Source organism: Camarhynchus parvulus, chromosome 4 (assembly GCF_901933205.1).
Source record: "Camarhynchus parvulus chromosome 4, STF_HiC, whole genome shotgun sequence".
NCBI lineage: Eukaryota > Metazoa > Chordata > Aves > Passeriformes > Thraupidae > Camarhynchus > Camarhynchus parvulus.
In genome coordinates, this window is record NC_044574.1 from 68,221,622 (window position 1) to 68,238,139 (window position 16,518).

Here is a 16,518-nt window from a genome sequence, read left to right on the forward strand (position 1 = left end):
ACAGGTCTGACATAATTTCGAAATATAATATTTTAGGTTTCATTTTCAAGGGAATCTGATTATTCAGTAATTAACATTCTGAAACAATTTTATCATACTGAGAGACCTGGGCAAAGGTAGCAACCTTCATTACAAGAAACTATCACTTTTGTAAATTACTCCTCAAACTTTTTAAAAATCTCCACAGTCTCTTTTTTTTCCCCTCAACTTTTACACTGAAATAAATGCAAGGGCAACTTGCTGAAAGAAAGGACATGAGGAAAATAGGAACAAGCCACTTGTGGATTATTGACATTTCTGTGGTTAAAATTCCATAACTCTAAATAAAATCATGCTGTTTGGAAAGCAAAATTATGGCTTCCGCAGTTGCATGGTTTGATTTTTGCTTGCTTTTTGAGTCAAAACCTGTAACTTGTAAGGAGTTGCTTTATTTACAAGGTTAAAAATATTGGGATATCTCAATGGCAGCAATAGGTATTTAAGGGACAGTGAATGGTGTGGCTGTCCCTCTTGGATTGCATCTATTTTACTGTTTCTCACCCAAAGGAGGTGTACTGTCATTTCCACTTCTGCAAACAGAGTGAAAAACTGGGATGTAGACATATCAAATTGGAACAATAGTTGTGTCTTATGCTGACTTTGCACAGGAGCAAATGAAACAAAAAAAAAAAGAAAGCAGGGAGTGGGACCTGTATTTCTGGTTTCAGTCTTTGTTTTTGCCTTACAAAGCTCAATTGTCTATTACAGCTGTATAAATGCAGAATTCCTCTTAGGATATTATCTATATTAATCTGGATTGGTCTCAAAATTAATTACAAATCTGGCAATGGCAGGCAAACCCCCTTCCTGACTGACCACACGTATGTCAAAAATTTTGAAGAATTAGGGTTAGTTGGTGTGCAAGAAAACTAACTTATTTCTGAGGGAATGCTGTAAAATTACTGCAATGACTGCCTTGGTAATTTTGCATAAATACTCTTAAGGGTTGAAATACCATTTCAGTAAGTTCTGAGAAGCTGTATGTTATCTGTCAGGCTCTTCCAAAACTTTACATGAATCTCTGATTATACTTTCTAATCTCTGAAATTCTCAGTTATGCAAGAGAGACAGTGAAATTACATTGTAAAATAGGCACAGATATTTACTGGAACTGGAAATGTTTCCTTTTGAGAGTTTTGTATAATTCAAGGTACACAGGCTAAACAAGAAACATATTTATTACTGCAATTGCTCATTTTCTTCTTAAAATTGCATCAGGATAGAATTTCATTCCACACTTGGTGACCACTGTTTTACCAACCCTACATGACACAATTAACTCATGAATGACAAATCTGCAGGGAAATGGGTCTGAGACCCTTTTTTGCTTCCAAGTGAAAAGGACAGAAGTTTTTCTTTGGCCCACATGAAAATGGACAAAGCACAGCTCTAGTGTTAGGCACAAAAGGAGCAGATGCTAAAGCAATATAAACTTATGAACTTCTCTGAACTTGAAGAATAGCAGTAGCTGTATCTCACAAGTGAAAACTGTCAGGACTGTTAGGTTTAATATTTTACCTGGGGAGTTCAACCTGACTTTTAGGTATCAAGGGAGCTGTCTGTACTGACAAGAAGAATGCTCTAATTCCCTAGCTGGAGTCCAAGCTCTTGTCTCTTTGCTTATAAAATAAGTAAATTTACATGTAAGGGAAAAAAAAAAGTTCTTAATGGCTTTCTAGTAGTAATTTTTTAAGACAGGCAATCTCATTTTGAGGTAAAATATTTGTTGATATGAAAAATAATGGCAGATTGAAAGAGACTTGCATAAAAAGCAAAGAAAAACTATTTTATGGCTGTTTTAAGTTAAATTATTAATTTCACCACCTCTTACACAGGACTCTCTTAATAATGTTGCTGATTTTTTTTTTTTGGAGGAAATTCAAATGCCAGAAGAATCTACAAGAATCTACATAAGAAGATACCCCATCCATCTAGAAACTTGTTAAAAAGGACTGAGAGAAAGGCCTTTTTAACTGTCTCCATGCAGCCCAGGTAGGAATGCACCTGGCACTGGATGCAGACAACAGCTGTCTCACCAGCATCCATAATCTGTACTGGTGGCTTTCTGGCTGTACCTGTGTGCCCTGAATGCAAAAAGCATCTGTTTCACATTTATTCATTTACTCAGATGGCATTATCTACATTACTTGCTACCTTTGGACACAAGACTCTCATTTATAATTCATGGTACACAGATGCTTACAGAGAGTAGAAGCTTTGGCTACATTACCTGTCACTCTTAGTATATTTTGTATTCATGGTGGGTAAATATACAAGGATAAAGCTGCCATATTGTGTATGACTATCTATAATGCATTAGCAAACAGTTGTTGGATCATTTGTACTGTCATTCTTTATAGCTGGAGTGATTTTAGAATGGAAAATGAAACAAACTGTGGGTTCACTCTCCCTAATTTTCTTCTTCTGCCCTTTTGTGCAGAGTTGGTACTTCCTAAGTTTTTTGGAAATGAAGGTGGCTTTGTCTCATTTTGTTTCTCATGAGAAACATGTCGTGTTTCTCATGACCCTTTATATGGTCACCATTCAGGACTTGGTCAGATATTCACTAAGTTCACTAGTGCAGCTGGCTTCAGAAGAAGATGATTTCTATTCTTTGCTTTCATAAATCCAGCCTGGTGAAAATATTAAAAAGAGAGAAACATTCAGGCAGGAATAAAGCATATCAGAGAGAGGGAGTGAATGTAACTGGGGAAACATTTACTCAAGATTACATATTAAGCAATTTGCTCTTTAGTACTGAAGGAATATATAGAGAAAATATCTTAACAGTACTTACCAAGAGCTCTCTGAATCCATCAAATGCTGTTAAAAACAACCATTTTGGAACAAGGAGAACATTCTGAATGCCGTGTATTGTTTTTAAAAGCTATTTTTAGTGTGGTAAATATTAAAGAATGTCATTGTCCCTTGCATGAGCTCTCACTCATTTTTTAGGAAGCTTCGCCAGAGATGCTTAAGAACCCATTAAAATGAAAATATACTCAGGAACCTTGCAGGAATAGTGCTTGAAGGCATGGGCACCAAGCATGCTTGGCAGCCTGGAAAGCTTACAGAGCTCACAGAAAAGGAATGCCATCACATTAAAGAATTAGCATAGCCCCAGGCAGCAAGGTTTTTTTATGTTGGTTGGTTTTTTCCTGTTTGTTTTTTTTCCCAGTAGATGTGAATGACATTTCCTATCTGAGACACTGTTTAAAATATTCCTTATCCGCATGTAAGTTTTTTATGACTACATTAAAAAGCAAAAGGTTGGTTTGTTCCTGCTGACATTTGCTCCTATTCCTCTCTCTCACTGGGCACTATATCTCAAATAAAGCTCTGATATTCATCTCTCCTTCCATAAGTTTCTCACTCTCTCCAAATATTACTACTGCCTCCTCCTCGTGCTTTTTCTGCTAGGCAGAACTTGTTCTGTCATTCTTCCTGAAGTCTACCAGCTGCCACAAATTCAGCAAAACTCCCACAAAAAATCCCTCTGAAGTCTTTTTTACCTTCTCAGCGGCGCCTCCAGATCACTCTTTGAAAATGCAAATAAGATATATTATTAAATTCAGAAAGAATCTGAGTATCAGTACCTGATAACATAAAATTAACTTCTCTTTTCACTGACCCTAGTCTATGAGAATTGAACTTGGGGAAAATTGAAGAAATAATCACTCAGCAGCCTCATCAATCAAACCAGCAGCTTAGGCTGCTAATTATTCCCTGGTGTGGGTACCTTGGCTCTTCTGACCACTCACCGAGGAAACTCAGGTTATTGATTCCGCTACATGAAAATAATCCACCTAACTCTCAGTTTCTTTCTCGTGGGAAATCTTCTTGCATAAAGTTCTGACAAAGAACATTTAACTAAAAAATATAGTTGCTGACATCTAAGCTTCATAATATCCTAATGGACTCCATTTTGCCAGTTGCTTTCTGTATAGGAAAAAAAACCAAAACAATCAAAACAGGTCTTTTCTCCGCATTAGTCAAAATCTCTGTGTAGAAGCAGCTCACACATTTTTTGTAAGGCTGCAAACAGCCTGAAAGGCCAGGTCAGGAAGCTGCTGCTGGTTTTGGTCCCTTACATCCATGTGGTACAATTTGAAATTGCTCCATCCATCAGGCTGCTGCAGATTGTTCTTTCAGTCTTTATTAATCACAGTGGACCAATCTCCCTGCGCCGCTGGTGTTTATGTGGGGCAGGAGCAGTCATGACATGGGTTTGGTGGCGTGTTTCTCCACCAAAGTCAGGATCAGGAGTGCCTGGGGATTGTTACCCTTAAGTGTTTTGCAGATATGCCAGGAAAAGAAGGAAGTATCCTGTTTCCGTGCAAGAGCTTCCAACAATTTGTCCCTGACAAACTCCAGATATAGATTCCCGTTTTAGAGACTGTGAACAGCTAAGAACAGAGAGTGAGTGAATTAGGTCAGAGAGCTGTGAAGCCATTTTAAGTGAGAGCTTTAAAAGTATCATTTTTAGGGTAGCTTGGTAATTTTGTGTAGGGGTCAAATATTCTCCCTCTGACTTTCAATCCCCAATTCAAAATTTTGTTTGACTTCTATTTTATACTTCAGGAAGTATTACTGCTAATTTTCTACCAAGCAATGTTCCAATTTTCAGCAACTGCATCTTGATATTTGAGGGTCATTGCTGAGTGACTTTGGAAAGTTTGCATCACTGTTATTAGCATTATTTATGGGAAAACTTCACTGCTAGTCCCTAAAAATATCCATGCTGGAGATATATATTTTTTCCCTCTGATCTCAATGGATGCCTGCTGAAAACTCAGAATCTGGTAGCAAAACCTTCATGATACAGAACCTGAGAATCTCAAGCACCGCTGCAGTCTTCAGCTTAAATCCATAAACACTCAGTAAAGACAGTTATAACAGATCTTCACACTTTCATAAAAAAATCCCACAATTTTGATTTTTCCTTGAAAGCCCTCATTGCTTCACTGTTCTAAGACCACTTTGGTATAAGGATTTTTTATCTTGGCTGACAACTGCACTGAAGCTTATAATAAGAATCTTCTCCTTTCGCTCTAACAAGCAAATTCCCTGTTTTCTGAGAATCCTTTCTAGGAAGGCAGTGCTGAATGCGTACCAGACTTGAAAAGAAAGCCTATCTATGCTGCCATTTTCGCTTTTTTTATTTTTCTAATTTGCAACTCAGCTCACATCCAGCCCGAAGAAGCAATTTTGCCTGTTGGAAATGCTGCAGCTGGTTTCCTCCAGCACTGCCCGCACTCAGAGCGAGGGAGGCAGCGGTGGGCTCACGCAAGATTGGTTTAAATGGGAAATCAATACTGGTTCCTCAGCTCCTACAAAAGAGCTGAACTGGGCTGGATTGGCTCCAAGCAGAAAAAAGGAGTTAAGTGAAAAAAAAAAACCAAAACCCAAAATCTGGCTGCCAGTGGAATAGGTATTCTGCTGCATACCAGGCTGTTTGGGTCTCTGCCACTGAACCCATCACAAGAAGTCTGAGATAACCTGGCTCACCTCCTACCATCTGTTTCTCAATGGATGATAAATATTGGAAAAATAAAAGTTGGAGCCTTTTTGTTCCCCAGGCATATATTAGCTTATAAATACATAAATGTTTCTGTTCAGCATCAGTAGGAAGTTGTACCTTGTACGGTATTAACCAGTTACAAAAGGGATTGAAAAGTTGTTCTGCAGATGAAAAGTGGAGTCATTGGTGTGATTCCTTGTTCTACAGCTAAGGAGAAATATGTGATCTAATTAGCAATTCCATCAGACTTTGCTCAGTGATTGGAACTCAGTTTCACAGGCTTTCACTTGACAAGACTTTGTATTTAATCTCTTGTATTAAAATTTTCTACGAAATAAATCTCAATAAAATTTGTATTTCTGAAATCTCTGTTGCATGCTATTTTTTGCTTAAATAAACTTGAAAGAAAACCCAACAATGACAGTGTACTAAATTAATTGTTGTGTTTTGCTAGATGGTCAGGTCTTCAGTTTGGCTGTTCCTCAACCTCTGCTAGTACTCTGCTGGATTCAGAAACCCAGGTTATGAGCTGCCATTTCATTTTTTTTTTATTTAACAAGACACCAAAAATGGAAGGATGTTTTTACTGAAGATCCTTCCTGCACTGAAGTCAGATTCCTATGAAACCTGCTGGTCCCCAGGTAGTCCCAGAGATAGAGGCAAAGAGTGAATGTTACAGGAGAAGATACAAAAAAGGATTCTTATTTCAAATACACTTGTGATTTGAGACTCACAAACCTTTATAATACTTCTATAATTAGTAAAAATTAGTGATGGTTAAAGGCAGGGACTTTGGGAAGGCAGCAACAGGATTCTTTGAATATCAGGCACAATTGGATGCATAACTGGAGGCAGCCCTGCTAACTACAAGTAATGACAGGTTCTAAACCAAGAAGGTAGCTGAGCATAAAGCATATTTCATATTAAGACCGTTGACACAAAAAATACTTGATTAAAACGCCAACATCTCTGGCTTTTAGACAAATGGAAAATAGTTTTCTTTTAAGGTCTATAGCTAAATCTTCTGAACAGTCCAAAACTGCCTGCAATGAAATATTGCAAACTCTCTCGAGCATTTTCAAGATCCCACTCTTCTAATACAGTAAAGATGGTTATTTATATTCTCTTCATTCATACTCTTACACAGTTCATACAATTTTAGTAGCTCTCCCAGCTTAGGCATCTTAGGTATTGTCTGATATGATAAAGATCAAGCCATCAGCGGTGGAAGATTGAGCCAAGCTTTGTTTATGCAATTTGATTTAGTAGTCATTGTGATTACTCATGTGATCAAGGTGAATAACCATTATCTTTTTGCATATTGACAACAATACCATTGTTTATGTCTTTAAAGTATTTCCTGCAGGGAAGTATGGGGGTGCATATGCTGTGAGCTAGGGAAGGAATGGAGAAATGTGTTGATGATCAGCAAAAGGCAAGGATCAAACAAAGGGAGCAAAACCAGGAAAAGAAGGTGCTAAAGAAAGCCCTCTTTAGCCACTTGAAATGAAAGGATAAAAGAGAAGAAAACAACAATATATCAGTTCTGAATTTCTTTACTGGGCTTCCTACATGACAATTATTTGTTAATTCTGCTGCACTTTTATCCTTGAATTATGTTACCCCTTTTGTTTAGGGCCAGTCAGGAGAATGTGCCTTAAATTAGCATCTAATACTGGAAGTTATCCTGTGTATATAAAATATCTTGTGGCCTGAGTGTCTGCACTGTAAATGAAAAGCCCATGCCTTCAGTTTATAGATGTCAGTTCTCCAGTTATTGTTCACTTCAGAATTCTTCACAGATTTACATAATTATTTGCCACAGTGATCAAAAGTGAGGAGAAAAAAAGTATTTCAGAGTTTTCCAAGTTCAGTTTCCGTGTTTCTTCTTGTCTCTAAACATAAAGTCTGTGTTGTTTCTTTAGTTATATTGACTCACATATGTCTTCACAGGTCCCTCATGTATTTTGAATGCTAAGCCAAAATCTTTTAAAACACAAAACCGTCTTCATGTTAGCAAAAACACTTCACTTTCCATCAACCCCATAGATTCTATTTCCACATAGCTTCTTTTCTCTGACTGACATCTGTTACAGAATTTTTACATTGATTATATGGTCTTGGATGTGGTCCCTATGTGAAAACCACTTTGTCCAACAGATTAAATATCATTCACAGACAAATGTAAATATCACTGTGTACGGAATTATGGAAAGGCATCCCTCCATATGAAGGGTTTGTTCCATTTTCTGGTTCATTATTCACTAGGGACATGATGGGGCTGGATTGGTACCCACAAAGTCTCAAGTACAAGACAGTTTGTGAAGTCATTGGATGGTTTTTCTAGCTTTGCATGTTAAAACTCAGCCCCGCCAGTGAGTATTTTGTGCTGGATGAGTAACTCAGGATCTCTCGATTCACATGTAGTGAATGCTGCTTAAATGGTACTTAGCCTTGTTTTTCCTAATGGCAGCCACTCTTACAGAGCTAATAATAGTAATAGATGCAACAGGTGTGCTGATGAATATTCTGTGCAGACTTTGTTTCTTCCTCAATGGCTGATAATAAAACTCCATGTTCTGTAATTGCAAAGCATTTTCATTTTTCAAACTGGAGTGTGTCATCTACACAATCTGTCCTTTGGAACGTGTTTTTTATTCTATTAAAATGCTAATCTGAGATGGTGGGAATTTTTTCCTTTCTGACTTCAGGTTCCTGTGTACCTTTCAGAATCCAGACATTTTTCTCCTTACTTTCATGGAACCTTCTACTGTATAAACACTGAACTGTGATGCTGAGTATTTTTTGGTCCTAGTGCCTGGTTTCACCTGTTGTCCTTAATCAATACTGTCCTTATCATTACTCTGGTCTGGTGGGGCTGTTCTTGCATTTCTTCATGTATTTCTCTATGGTTTGAAGAAATGCTTGGGAGAGTAGTCTAAAGTGAAATGTCAAGGCTTCATGTAGTCCTGTTTCTGGTATGTGAATCTTTAAAATCTCCAAAACTGTTTGCCAGAATTCTTAGTATAATTGCATGTTTACCCATTTTGAATATTCAACATATTTTTGCATTCATTATTACAAAGATAAGTATTCTAGAGATGCTGTAAATTTGGCTAATTTTCATATGTAGGCAAATCCATTCTCTGTTTCCATCTGCAGATAATTGACTCCTGTATTCCTCCACCTGGCTCCATGTAGGATCTCAGACTACACCAAAATTCACTATGGTTTAGAAACACTTCAGTTGCTGAAAGTAAGGATTAGTTGAGGTATTCAGGTTCTAGATTGTTTTAATATTTTAATAATGTAACCCTTTGTTGGCAGATTTTAGCATTTGATTTTTGTTTTTAAATTATAAAAAATTGTGGCTATCAATGAAATAGCTAAAAAGAAAACATTTCAAAGAATATTTATTCAAATCTAATAGACATTGACTGGTGTGCAAGAGGAATTATGTTGCACAGGCTTCTATCTGAAGCTCATTTTCTTTCCATTCCAGTCCAGAACCTTGGCTGCCTACTTACAGGACTGAAGTGCTAGTTTCTTCCTAACTTAATTTACCTCCTTTGCATTTAGCTTAGTGAGCCAAGAAATAGCCAAATGTTTACTTCACCAGAAACTCCCTACAGTTGAAAGCTTGCTTATTTGCTCCCTTCACTTCTTTCATTCTATATTTTCTTTGTGAACCCAAAGCTTCTTGTGTGTGTAGCAAAGGAAATCTGATTGTCCTTAATTCTGAGAATCAGAGGCTGCCAACCAGCTGGGTTTCCTCTGAGTTCTTCCTCACAAAGAATTTTAAGGGGATTTATTTTCAAGCAAGAATAAAGCCAAATGAAACAAATATACCTGGAAGTACAGAAGTAAATTTATATTTTGGGAAGATAAGGGAAGTGTTATCCTCTAAGGACAAGAACAAAGACATGATATGAAGTGTCAATAGCACAAACTTTACCAAATTTCAGGCAAAAGATCAGGGTATGCTCTGCTCTGTTGTATTGATTTAAAAAGTGTATGCATGCGCCTTAAATCTCGAACCTTTCAATGACTGAAAAACAAAAAGGGAGATAAACAGAAAAGAAAATAGTAAGTTTGAATATAAATCAACATTTTGAGAAGACCACAAACTATTTTTTTTTATATTTTAGACAGCAGAATATTTTCAGTCATCAAAGAGAATAAAAAAAGGTGAAGAAAAAAACCCTACACTAAAAAAATATATTCCTACAATAAAAGGAGAGAAATATACAATGACAGGAATAATGACACAAAATGATAAGGACTTGTGAAATTTCATACCGTACTTCTTACTTACAGACTGTATTTTCCACTTTCATATATTATGATAAGAAAAGGCATAGATGAAGACACAGTTAATAATCTGGGCATAAATGGTTGCCATCAGATTTTAGGATAGGAAAAATAGCAAATATTATAGTAAAAAATTTTTGTTTCATATTGAATGAGGAACTTTTGTTATTGCCTTAATATATTATGAAGTGAAAGACTGATCTGACCCATGGGCTAGTGACTGGTACCTTTTGAAGGAGATTATGTGTTATTAACATGGAAATTTAATTATTAATTTTCATTAAAGATAGATGGACCTGAATGGGAAGTTCAGGGAATGGGGGTCTAAACTGCTCTCTGTGAATCTGATCCTGAGCCTTACAAGTCTTCCAGTGAGCAAGCTGCACAGCACAGGGACTTTGACATTTTGACATTGTAGACTTCGCCTATTGCAAATTGTACCAATCCATGTGTGCATGTCAAGGTGTGAAAATCTGCAGCCTTTGTGGAAAGACTTCCTTTTTTCCTGTTCTGCAAAGTACTGTAAACATTTCTCTACCAGATCACTGTTCTATAAACATTTTTTGTCAGTATGACGGGATTCTGCAGAGCATCCTGGAAGGCATTCTGTGTTTGTCTGCAAAACATGCCTTCTGTTGGGTTGGAAGGTTCAGACTGTGGATGTAAATGGAGCTGTTCTCTATTCCTCCATTTCTCTCTCACTGCCATTACTTGTGATCCTGTTCATAACAGATGCTGTTTGATCCTTGCCACGCTGTGTGGTAGCCTTGCCATTGTTTTTGTTGGAAATTGCAAGTTATGGAAATGCTTGTTCTGACTTTCCATGGTTTGTATCACAAAGAGCTGTGAGACTAAAGGCAATGTCTGGTGTTGGGAAGAAGGAAAGGAGCTAAAAGGTAGAAATGTTTTTCTCTGCTTACAGTGATGAGTTTTCTACAGATCCATACACACAACACATATATCAGTAATGACTAAAACTAATCTGAGCAGTTTTGGCTATTAGATCTGCAGTCTTTTGACTTTTTTTTATATATAAAATGTAAGCAGTTGTAGTGTGTACATAGATACTGCAAAATCAGCCAATTGGATGGAAATTTTCATTCCATTAATGAAGGATTTGATTCTTTATCTTTGTAAATCCCCCTCTATTTCTAAATCTATCTGAGTAACAGATATGAAGACCCATCAGTGGATCAAACTACATCTCAACTATAGTCTTTAACCAGTGCTTTACCTTCTAGCCCTCACTCCAAGCCAGCATGTGGCCCTTGGTGGGTCTGATTACTGAGGAGGGAACAAGAAACATATGCTCAAAATCACAGTCCAGTTTCCTGAAAGTGTTTGAACACTGACAGCAAATATGAGTGTTTTCAGAAATGTGTGCATAAGCTTTTTCAGGTCTCTCAGGACATTAATTACCAGGTCTTTGGTCTGCTTGAGAGCTAACCAGACATTGAATTATCAATGGGATTTGAACCATCTGTATCACATAGAGTTTCAAAAGTTTCAAATCAAGTATGAAACCTTATTAAGGACATAAGTGCACTACTGAAGGATGAATATTTGTTTTTCTGATGTGAAATGTATTACATGCGTGTGTGTGTGACAAAAAACAGAAATTCTTTTCAGTCCCTTAGAGAGGACTCTGTGGGGGAGTAATGGATCTGATATCACTGCATGTGTTATGATCTTCCACTGTTTTTCTTTTCTAAATTAGCAAAGAAGAGCAAACCTAGTATTTCCCTAAAACATGGACACTAGTTTATGTCCCAAGTACTACACTAAATATGGAAATATGCTAATAAGTGTGTATATAGCAATGTCTTTAACACTAAAACGTGTATGTTTTAAGGAGCACAAAGAGGAGCATATATCTATCCATCTTCATAAAGTAAAATGAAAGTATTTCTTCTACTAAAATAATGAAATCCATTATGGCTAAATCAACAGGAAAGTAAGACACCAGTATCAATGGAGGTGGTAGGAAGCTTAGCTCTGCCTTTTGCTCTGAACCAGCTCTGGCCATCCAAGCCATACCTTACCAAAGGCAACAGGACCATCAAGTGATGCTTGGGTTATATTTCCTTCAGGATGACAGCAATTCTTGTACCACGACAAGGAATTATCACAGCTCCAGTTATTTTTTTTTCCTACTAGTTAATGACACTCACTGACAAAGCGCTTGACAGTATTCCTGGTTGAAGTTGCCTGGCTTGGAGTTCCAATTGTTGAGTTCACTATGGCTGTGAGTGCAGAACAAACTGATGATCTCATATACCTGCTTTTTTAAACAAATATGTCAGTACTTAGGTTTATTACAAGTCTTTTAATGCTAAAGTCCAAGTTGTGGACTCCGGTAACACTTCAGACAACACTCCCCAGCTTTTCAAAATTTACTGTTTCCATGCCATATGGCCTGTATGATAAACTCTCCAAATGCTGATACCATTCCACAGCTTATAAGAAAATCAAAACCTAATCTAAAACAGAAGCTGTGAGGATTTCTCAGAAGTATTTCCAAGGTGGACATTCCCCTGCCTGTCTCATCAGTATGGCCTGGCAGAAGACAGCTGGCCTGAGAGAGACAGGAAAAAAGAGAATACATTTGTGTTCTACAGAATTTCAGATTCGTGGAATCTTATCACAGTTTGTGGTATAGAAGATGGTCAGCCAGGAAATTCAAATTAGGGTACTTAAATACCAAGCCATTTGTGACTTCACAAATAGTCCCATTGCAATAATCACTTCATGAAATGCTGATAATTTTTTTAGTTCCAGTAATAAATGCCTTAATATAGATTAGGATCACTGTATTTGGCTTTAACACAAATGTTTTATATCTCTTTGTGGACAGGGATGACTTTCTAAAGAAGTGTCAAGTGGTCATGAAGTACACAAAGAAAAAGGTGACTTCTATTTAAATGTGTTAGTGGAAAAAGTGTTCCTTTTGAACATACTTTTTGCTTTGCCCCAAGAAATATTATTCATAGAAAATTTCAGATTTAATAACATTCAAGAATTATCTGGTAAGGTAACATTAACTTATTAAAGATGGCGAAGTTTAATCAAAACATTTTTAACCCTTTAGTTGCGCACATTTTACTCAGCAGGCTATGACTCCATCAGTGCCATGTTTATTCCTTTGCAGACTGGAATTGCTGGTGAGCTCTGAGAACCCAGTTTGGGTTTCTCAATTTAGTGCTGAATTCCCAGCAGAAGTACAAGACAATAAACCCCCTAAAAGCATCCTGCACTCCAAGTCCTAAGCTAGTGGCCTGGCTGCTGTATTTAGAACTGACTGTTGGCACAGAGTGAAGGGCTCAGACGCAAAACTCTATGAGCTGCTTCAAAGGAACATCAGAAAATAAAAACACAGAGTGACAAGCGATATTTGAAAATTCAGGTGGGAAAGAGGGCAGATTAGATGCCATTTTCAAAGCCACAGGGTGGCAAACTTCTTGCTATTTTAAATTATGGAGATTGATTGTACAAATGCTTTTATTTCTGGAAATTCCAGTCTCTAATTGTGAATATAGGAATAAAAAACCCCTTAGTCTCTTCTCATGAACAGAACTCTTTCCTTACAATAGCAATTTTTCATCTGCTAAGGGCATTATTAGGAAATAATTTCAACCAGAATGAGCTTAAATATTTTAAAGACCATTTTACTGTGATTCTTGGGGCTGTCCTGTGCAGAGCTGGGAGCTGGACTTTAATGATCCTTGTGGGTTCCTTCCAACTCAGGATATTCTATGATTTCCAAATTCTAACAGATTCAATATTTGCCTACAATATAAATTAGTTTTACTGTATTAAATTATGTATAACTCCCAGACCAAGCAGTTAGACTTGATTGTTATAGAACAATTTTGGGTTGGAAAGGACCTTTAAAGGTCATCTATTCCAGCCTCCCTGCAATGAGCAGGAACATCTTCAATTAGATCAGGCGAGTAAAGCTGAAAAAGCAACACTACAGTAAGCAAAAAAGATACAGATTTCATTTTCAGCTCCTCCTTGACTATCAGTTCTACCACACATTTTCAATTCCTATGGCCACCTTTCAATAGGAATAGAACTTGTCTCACAGATACAATGCACCTTCTTTCTAAAATAATGCTCTGAACTTTAGATAAAAGCTTTGCATTATAAATGTACAAAGCATTCTGCCAGGGTGTGTAATAAATCTGCCTTCAAATATCACTCTGATGTATAATGTATAACAAAAAAGAATAGATGCATTTTAAAAGAAATAGGCACTTTTTCATTTTACTGTATTTAAAATCTTTCCAAATTGTGGCTGGCCAGTTCCCAAGAACAGGTAGAAAATGGGGAAGCGCTGCACTTACCTTCCAAAATTTAACAAGGTTCTTTAAATAACAAAGATTATGCACACTTAAAAAAAGAGGGGAAAAAAAAGGCTTTCTTTTTCTCAATACAATGACTACACTCATTTAATGGTGAAGTCATCCCTTTATCTGATAGTTCATTCACTGCCATTCCTTTCAAAATGTCACACTTTCAAAATATAAGAAAACAAAAAACCTGAAGTGATCCCATGATGGCTTTCAGCTACTTTACTCTGGAGAGATCTTTTATCTTTTTGTTTCATACTGTACATGCAGGGTTTTTATTTCTGAGGGTATTTTGCAGGTAGGTTTATTTTTCATGTTAGAAAAGTCAAGTAACTGAAAAACGTGAACCATAATGATTTTTTTTTTAAATTTTGGAAAGCTACATTTTACATTCACAAACAAGAGATTAGGGAAGCGTTGTTTTAAAAGGAAGAGATAAGACTTTGCTTTCTTAATATAGTACAATTTTGTTTCCTGAAGCAAAATGAGATAATATTTCTCAGGGAACTTGAACAGAACTAAGGGTTTGAGGCAATCACAGCTATTTAATTCCAAAAAGTTGGAAATCAGCACAATCTTTTTTTTTGTGCTATCCATACTGTTCTTAAACAAAAAATTCTAAACCCATAAATGTCACAACCCATTGTTCCATTTTATGAAACAAAATACTGGCAAAATGCACTTCTATCAAACACCCAGTCTATTAAAAATGGGACACATTTAAAGTAGCCATATCCCTATCATATGAAGAAAGCAGGAAAAAGGGATACAAAAGAATTACAGCACAGTTTTGTACCCTTTATATGATTAACTCTTACGTGCAGGAGCAGCTCTGTTAATATTGATGGAATTAATGATGTGAGCACTGTGTAACTCGGGGTTGCTGAATCAGATCATATATGGCTTGTCCACATAGGAAATCTATTACCAGATCAAAAATAGCAGCAGTTTTACTGTTTATTCTTGTGCTTCATTTCCAGAATTAAAATTCTTACCATGGTGATAAAATGCAGAAATAGGAAAGGGGGAAAAAAAAAGGAATGTGAGGAAATACTCAAACTCAGTCTTGGGTTCTTATTTGTAGGATTAGTACCCTTTTCTCACATTTAAACATTTTCATTAATGGAGAATAACATATTAAAATCTTCAGAAGTTACTGAGATCCTAACAAAACAAATTACTGACTTCATTTTATTTATTCACAGTTTTATTAGTTTCTCATTTTCCTGTTAATATAATTAGTCATATGACTTTCCCCTTTTTAACATTGGTAGAGAGAAAAATTTAAAGAATTTGCTATTCTAATATAAGACACAATTCATTGTATGCATTAAAATATGCATATCCGCTTCTTCAAAAGGCAGGTTTTGAATGATTCATGAAAAAAGTAATCTACATCAATAAAAAAACAGCTTTGTGAAATTCACACGAAAACACAATTTGGAGTGAGCAGAATGACCAAAAGAAGTGAAATTTTCATCCTTTCCATTCCTTCTTTTCTTTTTAACTTTCTTCCACCCTGTCCCCAAACATTCTGAGCATGTTCACTAATTTTTTTATCTTTATTTTTATATTGTTTATATCCAATATGCATGGGAGTTGTTTGTGCATCATAATCCATTAAAATTTGACTTATGAAAATTGCAACACCGCCAACATATATCAAAGGTAGAACAGAAGTGAGAAAGCAAATTTTCCATTTGAAAATTTACAGGATTTCTACAAATATTACTTTGGCATTGAGGATAAACCAAGAAAACAAGTCTTAAACAAGTCTTAAAGTGGGACTGTTGAAGTTAGCTGACCTATCCACAATAATTTCCAAGCTGTGAAAGAAAAGCATTTGTTGTTTCATGGTGCCCTTCAGTTATTCTGAACAGTCCTGACACCCTTGGCTATTTCCATAACTACACTTTGTCAAAGAATGCAGTTGCTTCTGAGGAATACAGACTTTCCTATTGGTATGGTTATTTTTTCACCTTGCAAAAACAGAAATTAACCACTATCATGTCCATAGGCTATCATTTAATTTAGCCCCCAGTGACCATTATACACCAGTCATCTCTGCCCACATTTATTTCTTGTTTCATATGAATTCAGCAGTACAAAGATTATCCTCTTACCAGAACAGGAACAATTACTTCCCAAAGAAAATCCAGGCAACTCAGTGGAAACATTGGCATTGAAAGAGTGGTCAGAAAATCACCAGCATTTCTTTTTGCTTAGAATGAATAAGACAGCAGCTCAAAAAACAGATTGCAGATTAACATTCTGTATTATTGACTGATTTATTAA